The 11,019-nt window shown below is 36.7% G+C and overlaps 1 pseudogene; it reads right to left on the bottom strand.

The window, feature by feature from the left end:
* Positions 1-1,878: 1,878 nt before the first annotated feature.
* LOC127557235 (H-2 class II histocompatibility antigen, E-S beta chain-like) lies at positions 1,879-7,301 on the bottom strand (annotated as a pseudogene).
* Positions 7,302-11,019: the final 3,718 nt, after the last annotated feature.

Consider the following 11,019-nt stretch of genomic DNA (forward strand, 5'->3'; position numbering starts at 1 on the left):
ACACATATACATATATGTGTATACATGGACATACACTTATGTTGTGGTATATGTGTAATAAAGGCAAGGTGATACACACTTGCACTCAAGTAGAATATTCTCTGAGCAGCTACTGTGTTTTAAAGACATATTATGTATATAGATGTATACATACACAGAGAGAAAGAATATTCTCCATACATTTATATTCATTTATACATTATACCATATATTTATGCGTATGCACACACACATTCATTGTTGTTCTTTGGTTGTATTCATCTCTTTGTGACCCTATGGATTATAGCATGTTAGGCCCTTCTGTCCTCAAATAATTATCCATGAGATTTTTTTTGGCAAAGATACTGGAGTGATTTGCCCTTTCCTTTTCCAGTTCATTTTGTCAGGGCTCCACTATGACCTGTCCATTCTGGATAGCCCTTGAATAATCCCTTGAAAAAAATATACTTAAGCAAAAAAAAAAAAAAAAGTAGCATAGTACAATGGATAGAACAGTGATAAGTATTCCCTGATGATAAATGAAAAATAAGATATTAACAGTCACTTTTCATTTAGCATTTTATTTTTTCAGTTATATGTAAAAACAATTTTTAATATTTGTTTTTAAAACTTTGAGCTCCAAATTCTCTTCCTCTCCCCCTAGCCTCTCATTGAGAAAACAAGCAATTAGTGTAGCTTATAAATGTGTAGACATGCAAAACATTTCCATAAGTCAAGCTGTAAAAGAAAAAAATATAAAAAACCCCAAAACCCTCAAGAAAAATAAAGTTTAAAAAGTATTCTTCAATCTGTATTCAGACACCATTAGTTCTTTCTCTGTCAATGGCTAACATTTTTCACCATCAGTCATTCCAAGTTGTCCTGGATTATTATGTTGCTGAGAATAGCTAACAATTATCTTGCAATATTCCTGTTACTTTGTACACAATACATTTCATTCTGCATCAGCCCATGTCAGTCTTTCCAAGTTTTTCTGAGAATATTCTGCTTATCATTTCTTATAGCACAATAGTATTCCATCATAATTAATACTACAATTTGTTCAGCCATTCCTCAATTGATAGGCATCTCCTCAATTTCCAATTTTTTACACCAGAAAGAGCTTTTTTGAATATTTTTGTGCACATAAGTCCTTTTCCTTTTTGGTTTTTTAAAATTTTCTTTTGGGATAGAAAACTAGGTCAGAGGATATATGCCCAATACCCAAGTCTTCCTGACTTCAGGTTTGGCACTCTATCCACTGTATCATCCTGCTACAATGGAAACTGAGACCCCAAAAGGCTGTGACTTGCCAAGAACTGAGGTTTGTACCCAACCCAAAGTCTGATTTCAAATCTCATGCACAGCGTTGTGAGCTCTTAACACTATGCCTGGCACACAGCAAGCAAATAAGAAATGCTTGTTCCATTCCTTCTCCTTCTTAGAATTTGGACTGGATCTTTTCTTGGCACATGTTCCATTCTCCATTGTGTGGCCATTATTGGTACACAGACCTCTTCCCTTATTGGATTGTAAGCTCCTTGGGTGTACAGACTGTGGTATATTTACTTCTTTTACTTCTAGGACTTAATACAATATACAGCTAGGCACAGTGGAAAGAGTGCTAGACTTGGAGATAGACGATCCAGGTTCAAATTTTCAACTTATTACCTGGGTAATTTTGGGCAAGTAACTTAATTACTCTAGTCCTTAATTTCCCTTTTTGTTTTTGTAGTATTATCAAAATTTTAATTTGTTTAAAGTGCAAGGGAGAAGCACATGACAAATAAGCACAGGCCATAGCATGTCATCAAAGAACTAAACAAAAATGAGAGAAGAAAAGTCACTAGGGAGAAGCATCACCAAAATGAAGGGGCCCATCAGATAGGGAAAGCTAAGGATTTGAGCATCATTGGATGTCATTTAATGTCAAGAAAAGTAAAGGAAGACTAGTAGCATATCAGGCAATCACTCTCTGCAGGAATTATGGAAGGAAATAGTGAAGAGGTACCCAGGGTGAAAAAGTGAGGATGGATGGCAATCTTCACCTCTGAAGGCATTTCACACTTTGACAGATTCTACAAATCCCAAGTACTGAAGCTTCCTCCCTCTGTTCCCCCACTTTGCCTCTGTGTCACCAAACACCAGTTGATTCTCAGCCTTTTAATTAGGGGGTGAAGGCTCAAGGCACAAAAATGATAAAATACTAGTACAGAAAGAAAGGAGGATGGAGGAGTTCTTTGAGGTTCTGTTGGGGAAATTCACCAGAGTCCAGGTAAAGTAGAAAGTGTAGGGAAGGAGCTATTCCAAGGAAGGGGACAAGAGGGCTAACTTCCTGGAGATCTGGGCACAAGCAGGAAGCCTCCAAACATAGGAGGGAGGCTGAAAGGGGAAGCAACAGTTCAAGGGAATATAGAGGAAGGGATCAATTTAGGAGCCCTGCTGGTTGGGAGCCCCCCCCCCCATTTCCTTTCTAACTCCTTTTGTGGACAATGATGTTAATCCCAAATGAGACCCAGCACAAGGACCCCTACTCCACTCAACCTCTTATTTTGAGCAGAGTCAAACTGGGCTTTCCAGTCTACGAGGACAGGTCTCTGAAACCTGGAGTGCTCCACTTGTCAGGTGTAGACATCTCTAAGCTTGGGAGTCAGTTCCAGCATTACCAGGGCCTCATAGGTCCAGTCTCTATTGTTGATCAGGCTTGTGGACACTAACGTCTTCTCCTGCCCATTAAAGAACCCCATGACCTCAGGATAAAAATCACTGACAGAGCAGACAGGCAGGTTGCGATATCTCAGGGAGGGAAGTCATCTTTGTTGGACACAACCACCTCCGGCTCAGCCCTCCAGCGCATTAAGAAGGGCTTAGACACCTTGTAGTTGTGTGGGCAGTTAAGTGTCTACCAAGACCCGACAGTCCTGCAAGTAATACTTCTGGCTGTTCCAATCTTCAGCACTGCACCGCCCCCACTCCGTGACCGCCACAAACACCCCCACATCACTTGTGGTAGTGCACAAACTACTCCCAAGTTGTAGGTGAATCTCCTCACAAGCCGCACGATCTCTGTTCCGTTCTCAAAGTAACACTTGGACTTTAACTGCACCGAAAAGTACTCTTGGAGGGAGGGAGGCGAGAGGGGACACCCACCCGCGAATCCACCCCGCAGCTTGGGCCGGACCAAAGACAGCCCCTAGATCTTAATTTTTTTCATCTCAAAAAGGAAGGGATTGGACTGAATGGATTCCCATATCCTTTCTAGCTCCAACTCTCTGATCCTATGGTGAAGGATACTTCCTAAGTATTTTCCAAATGTCCCAAGAGAGATACAAATATATTCAGTGCAACCCAGTAGACTTCTCACTTTCCTTGTTCTAATGTCTGAAAATTTACCATTAGAAATTCATTTTTTTTTTGCCTGTGGGAAGAAGAGGTTATGAAAGTTTCTTGGTCTAAAAAGCATATGCCACAATAATGTAAGTATCTTTATTTGTAAGTATCTGTAGGAGCAAATAAGAAGAGCTACTCCATTATATCCCAGAGATTTTAAAGAAGGGAAAGGGGCCTGTATGTGCAAGAATGTTTGTAGCAGACCTCTTTGTAGTGGCCAGAAATTGGAAATTGAGTGGATGCCCATCAGTTGGAGCATGGCTGAATAAATTGTGGTATATGAATATTATGGAATATTATTGTTCAATAAGAAATGACCAACAGGATGATTTCAGAAAGGCCTGGAGAGACTTACATGAACTGATGTTGAGTGAAATGAGCAGGACCAGCAGATCATTATATACTTCAACAACAATACTATATGATGATCAATTCTCACGGATGTGGCCATCTTCAACAATGAAGATGAACCAAATCAGTCCCAACAGAGCAGTAATGAACTGAACCAGCTACACCCAGGGAAAGAACTCGGGGAGATGACTATGAACTGCTACATAGAATTCCCAATCCCTCTATTTTTGTCCGCCTGCATTTTTTATTTCCTTCACAGGCTAATTGTACACTTTCAAAATCCGACTCTTTTTATACAGCAAATTAACTGTTTGGACATGTATACATATATTGTATTTAACTTATACTTTAACATATTTAACATATATTGGTCAATCTGACATCTGGGGGAGGAGATGGGGGGGAAGGAGGGAAAAAGTTGGAAAAAAAGATTTGCAACTATCAATGGTGAAAAATTACCTATGCATATATCTTGTAAATAAAAAGCTATAATTTAAAAAAAGAAAAGAAAAAAAAAGAAGAGTTACTGCAAATGAAAAAGTAGGGCTGTGATCTGCAGCATTGAAGGAAGTACACATATGGATGACATCACAGATGTATCAAGGAGAAGCATCCTTGAGGAAGAGAGGTTAGGTTTTACATGGCTGTCAGCTCACACATTATTGGACAGTCAAATGATGGCTCCATTACTAAGGAGCGTGGCAGTGAGCACAAAAGAACAAGAGTAAATAGACAATCTGGGGATTTAATAAAGTATCTGTAACCCTTTGGCATCCAGGAAGTAGCATTTTCAGACAGACCAAATTCCAAAAATGGCCAAAAAGATTATATCCCAGAATTTTCATTTGGATGATTAAAAAAACAAGCACAATCACAACCACAAAAACACAACTTGGCATTGAGACTTCAGGGAGAAAAAGAAAAAAGGAATCCTTTTCCTCCCACCCATTGGGAGTCTTGTGGAAAGCTTGGAAAGTCCAACAGTTCTGTCTCAACAGACAGAAAGAGAACTGAAAGAGATGAAGTTGTTTCATATTTTAAGAATGTTATTTCTCAGCGGCTATCCCTCTTTGGTAGGATGCTTCTCCCCCATCCTAATAGCTAACATTTGTATAGTACATTAAGGTTTACAGAGAACTTTACAAATATCATCTCATTTTATCCTCAAAACAACCCTTGGAAGTAGGTGCTCTTATTATCCCCATTTTTAAAGATGAGGAAATTTGAGGCAGAGAGAGCTTTTTAAAAGAGGGCTTAAAGGGCAGTGAGGTGGTGTAGTGGGTAGAGCACTAATCCTGACCTCAGGAGGACCTGAGTTCAAAATTGACCTCAGACACTTAACACTTCCTATCTGTGTGTGCCCCTGGACAAGTCATTTAGCTCCACTTGCCTCAGGAAAAGAAAAGGGGGCTTAAGTGATTTGCCCAGGATCCTATAGCTAATAAATGACTAAGGTGAGATTTGTACTCAAATATTCCAGACTTTGTTCCTCACAAAAATCCCTTAAGGTACCTGCCATTATTATTCTCATAAGAACAGAGACTGAAGATCAGAGAGGTTAGATGACTTAAGGATCACATTCAATCTGAAACAGGATTCAAATATTGGTCTAGCTATCTGGCTTCTTTCTCTCCTCAAATGATCCTTCACTTACTTTTCTATATAAATGTATCTCTCTGTTTGTAAGTAAGTTCCTTGTGGGCAGATACTTTTTTTTTTCCTTTCTGTTTTACCTGTGGTACACACAGTAGGCTTTTTAGTAAAACCCAGTTGCATTGCACAGCACTGAATAGCTCAGTGTAAGCCTATCCTCATTGCTGGGGAAATGATCCAAAAATAACAGTAGGTTGGAGGCAATATCTTTGTATATTATCATTGAGCTCATTTTATCTGACAAATATCTTTGTAATTCCAGGTCCCTGCTGAATCATCATCAGCTTCCTTAAGCATCTGACCGAACTAGGCACTGTAAAGAATGAGTGATGGAGACACAGTCCCTGTCCTCTGGGATCACATACTTTCAGACAGATATACTAACAAAGATATTCAGGATCTATTGGCAACTGAACCAGCATAGAACAAGGATAGAAGTTGAGTATGTTAATATTTAAACATTAGATAACGCTCGTCCTTAATTTCAGAAGTGTTATATTTTATTTTTTTAATTATAGCTTTTTATTTTCAAAATATATACATGGATAATGTTTGACATTACAAACATTACTGTGTTCTAATTTTCCCCCCTCTCTTCCCCTTACACCCTCCCCCAGTTGGCAAGTGATCCAATATATGTTAAACATGTATAATTCTTCTATACATATTTCCACTAATATCATGCTACACAAGAAAAATCAGATCCAAGATCATTTTATACCTTAACAACAATACTATATGAGGATGTATTCTGATGGAAGTGGATTTCTTCGACAAAGAGAAGATCTAACTCAGTTTCAATTGATCAATGATGGACAGAAGCCGCTATGCCCAAAAAAAGAACACTGGGAAATGAATGTAAACTGTTTGCATTTTTGTTTTTTCTTCCCGGGTTATTTCTGCCTTCTGAATCCAATTCTTCCTGTGCAACAAGAGAACTGTTTAGTTCTACACATATATATTATATACAGGATATACTGTAACCTGTTTAACATGTATAGGACTGCTTGCCATCTGGGGGAGGGGAGGGAGGGAGCGAGGAGAAAAGTCTGAACAGAAGTGAGTGCAAGGGATAATGTTGTAAAAAATTACCCAGGCATGGGTTCTGTCAATAAAAAGTTATAATTATTTAAAAAAAAAAAAGAAAAGAAAAGAAAAATCAAATGCGAAAGGGGAAAAAAATGAAAAAGAAAACAAAATGTAAGCAAACAACAACAAAAAGAGTGAAAATACTATGGATTGGTACACAATCAGTTCCCACTGTCTTCTCTTTAGGTGCAGATGGCTTTCTTCCTCATAAAATCATTGGAACTGGTCTGAATCACCTCACTGTTGGTGAGAGCCATGTCCATCAGAATTGATCATCATATAATTTTGCTATTGCTGTATATGATGATCGCCTGGTTCTACTCATTTCACTTAGCATCAGTTCATATAAATCTCTTCTTTCTGAAGTCATCTTGATAATCATTTCTTATAGAATAATAATATTTCATAACATTCATATATCATAACTTGTTCAACCTTTCTCCAATTGATGGGCATCCAGTAAGTTTTCAGTTTCTTGCCACCATAAAAAGGGCTGTTATAGTGTAATATTTCTAAAAATTCTTATCTTTGATTGAGAAAGAAGATAGAAGGTAGTGATTATGTGAGAATATGGGTGAATGCCCAATGGCCCATGCAATAAGAAAGCTTTCTGACTGACTGAGGATGACTTTGAGATCATTTGATGGACAATTCAACTCCAATTCAGCATTTATGAGATAGATGGAGGTAGAATCATAAAATGATTGGATTCAGAGCTGAAAAAGACCTTAGGATCTTTGGACCTTATTTAGCACAATCCCTAAATTTACAAATAGAGAAATTGAGATCCTGTTTATCTTCCTGCTTTGCTATTCTACCTTTGGCATTCCAGCACCCATCCTTGGTGCTAGACACTGAAGTGCAAAGATAAAGAAATTCTTCTCTTCAAGAAGCTAATATTTTACTCATACTTATTAAGGAAAACTGTGTAATCGACAACAATATGTATGATTGATTCAGAATCCATTAATTGGAAGCCCATGAGATTCTCTGTAATACAAAGGTCCAAGACAATTCCAAAGGACTGATAATGAAAAATGCTGTCTTTCTCCAGAGAAAGATGAGATACAGTCTGAATGCAGATCAAAGCACACTACTTTTCACTTTTTTTTTTGTTTGTTTTTTGTCTATCTTCTTTTACAACATGATTAATATGGATATGTTTTGTCTAACTGCACATAAAAAACCTATGTAAAATTATTTATTTCCTTGAGGAAGTGGATGGGGAGAGAGATAAGGAGGAACAGGATTTGGAACTCAAAATTCATTTATTTATTTATTTATTTATTATAGCTTTTTATTCACAAAAAAAAAAAAAAGAAGCTAATATTTTGTTGGAAAGAAGCAATATGTATACAGATGTTCCAAGCAAAAGGAACACTGTTTTAAGGGCTCACTAGGGAGCTGAGTGTCATGGAATGGGATCCCAGTCTAGAGGGGATCACAAGGGCCAAATTAAAAATTAGGCCTGAAGAATGTTAGTTAAAGACTAGGTAAGAAAGCTTAAATGTGTGTTTCTAATCATTTACCAAAATATATATTTCTCTAAAAACACATTCTTCTTCTGAAAAAAGCCATTTTTGTGTTTGAGCATATATAGTGGCAGTAAGTTAGAAGGAGGGCAGAAAGAAGAAAGCCAGTTAGGAATTTGGATGTAGTATGTCTCTGAATCCAGAAAATGAACAAGGTCAAAGGTCTAAAAAGCTATGTGGTCCTAAGAAAGGACTAAAAATAAAGAAAATTTAAAAGTCAATAGAATAGAAAGCCTTGGCAGGATTATATTCCCTGGTTTTGAGAAAAAGCAGGTGTCCTTGAATGATTAGGTTCATCAATCAATCAATTAACAAGCATTATTATTTTCTGAGGCACAAGACATAAAGATTGAAATTAGATCATTCATACTAGGCCATTTAGTTTTATTGTTAACAAAGATGAATTTAGGGTTAATAGGTTTCATTCCCAGCTGAAGACTAGGGACCCTTGATATATCTTTGATCCTAATTAACTATGTCACAATTTGTGCAGTTGTCTGTAAGGGATACCAGGGGATAAATGACTCTCTGTAATAACCTCACTGTTGGACACATTGTTCAGAGTCCATTCTCTCTAGATGATGGGCAAGTAGTACCATCTTTGTGCATTAACAACCTTATATGTTTTTATGTCTATATTAAAACACTTAGATGAAGCTGGGATTTCATTGATATGAGATGACAGCTGTCTTATAATCCTGTGATTTTTATCTATGTATTTCCATAGAGGATGGACCAAATTACTGGAGGGCTTTTTTTCTAGTTCATTTAATAGGTCAATGAAACCAATATATCACTCAGTCTATTTGTTTTTTGTCTCCCATTCTTACATTGTCAGTCTATCTCCTTTTCCCACCATTCAAATTTTTGATGTTATTTTTTATATCCCTTCATCATTGGTGATATGTTAAAACCAACTTCTACCATTGCCTTTTTCAATGCTTGCAAGCATGATCATAGTGTTTCAAAAGTTATAGCCTTTAAGATGAATGTGGAGGGTGCTAGAGGTAAAGAATGAGCATTTTGGAATTGTTGAAATCATGGTGCAGTTTTTCAAACTGCCTCTTACTCAGTTGTAGACCCCGTTTATTATGCTTTTGTAATGCCTGTACAAGATAGGTATTTTGAAAGACTAACTTGATGAGTTCCCTATCCAACTATGTATTCAATGTTAGAATCTAAGTGATATGTACTTTTGACACTTTGATTTTCCAGTGTTGATGGCAGGACCAGTTTTTTTTTTTTTTACCCCTTCTTTGCTATGAATTTCATTTAAAAGAAGGCTTATGGTGTTCTGAGCTCCTTTCAATTGGTACGTTAAATAAACTCAAATGGGTTTGTGATTTCATTTCTGTGTGTTGCTTCCAACAGTAAAGATCAAAACCTATCTATATCTGCTTGTCCTAGGTGACTTTGCCCAATTCTCCTATAAGTGTGTCAAAGCAGGTCCACTTAGTATGCTGGAGGCCTTCCTTGAATTCTTCTGACATCTGAAGGATATCAGTGAAGCTTAGGAGCTGTCCATTCTTTGCTGTAGTCTTCTTTCTTCTTCCTTCATTTTCTTCTTCTTCCTTCTTCTTTTTCTTTTTCTGTCACAGACAATTCTTCATCCACTTATTTTTTTCATGTATGGATAGATAGATCAAACTTTTTTTTTTTTTTTTTTTGGTCTCCAACACAGTTTTGAATTCCTTTGGTGAGTCTATCTCCCTATTTTAGGTATGGCTTGATTTTAAGGATCATCAACAAGATTCTCAGTTATGTCTTTCCAGGAATGCTGTATAATTTGACAGTTTCATGGGAGAGACCTCAGTGGGAGAATGGCTTTTAGGCAACATCTTGCTCCACAGAGCTTTTTTTTTTTTTATTATTAATCATCAATAACACACTAAAAATAGGAGGGCTTTAAGTCAATTGTAAAGATGTGAATCACTGTGAAATATCATTTATGAAAATCTTCCTGTTTCCTTCTAAAATTCTAATGAAGGATGTACCTTTTTATTTTCAGGAAAAGGTTATATTAATGAGAAAGTAATTAGATGGGTAGTTATGATAGTCTCTCAGTTTAGGGAGAGTTAATCAATAGTCAACTGAGTCAAAATGTATGTGTATATATACTACTATACATGCATGTGCATAATAACATCCAATAAAAGCTTCTTTTATTGTATATTATTTTACTTCATTGTAGCATTGAAATAACCCCAAGTTCCTGAGAATGATGCCTATGGAATATAAGTTTGATAAGTCTTAATTAGAAAGCTTTGGAAGCTTTGATAATGGATCCAAGGAAGTATTCTACAAACTTATCGATTCTACATAAAACTTTGTAGTTGTTTGAAGACTAGCCTATTAAAATTTAGAATAACTCATCACTAGAAGTAGATTCTTTCTTTCCAAGTCATAACACAATGGTGTAAATAAATCAATGTAAATCATTCATTAAGAAACATATACAAGTAGAGAGAGATGTGCAAATTATAAGATAATAAGAATGAGAGCAATTGAAAAAATCTAACTTGTAAATGATGAGTGAGCCTGGGAAGTCTACTACCTCTCAGTGCATCTGAGAAGGTTTTTTTGGAGGTAGTAAGATCTCAGAAGCCACTCCTCTCAAGTATGTACTGATATACATAAGAAGCTTGTAGGGATTTAGGAATGAAGTGGAATAGAGAAGCATGTTAAATGGCCATGTCTTTGTTTTATTTTGTAAGGACCCTGGGGAAACAGAATCATGGAATATACCTCTGCCCATAGGCAGCAGATAATGTGACTAGATGTGCTAACAACAGATTTCTTTCAATCAGCAATTAAGAAGAACCTTCTGTCTACCTAAGGAAGTGCTTTGCATTGAGGACACAAATACAAAAATGAGCTGGATCTTGCCTTTTAGAACTTTACCTTTTTTGGGGAATGGGGTGGAATGGGAATAGAAACAATATAACATGTATATATATATACCCATAGGGTAAATATAAGTTAATTTTGAGGAATGGGGAGATCTGTGGGGTTCAAAAAAGGCTTC

Source organism: Antechinus flavipes, chromosome 3 (genome assembly GCF_016432865.1).
Source record: "Antechinus flavipes isolate AdamAnt ecotype Samford, QLD, Australia chromosome 3, AdamAnt_v2, whole genome shotgun sequence".
Taxonomy (NCBI): domain Eukaryota; kingdom Metazoa; phylum Chordata; class Mammalia; order Dasyuromorphia; family Dasyuridae; genus Antechinus; species Antechinus flavipes.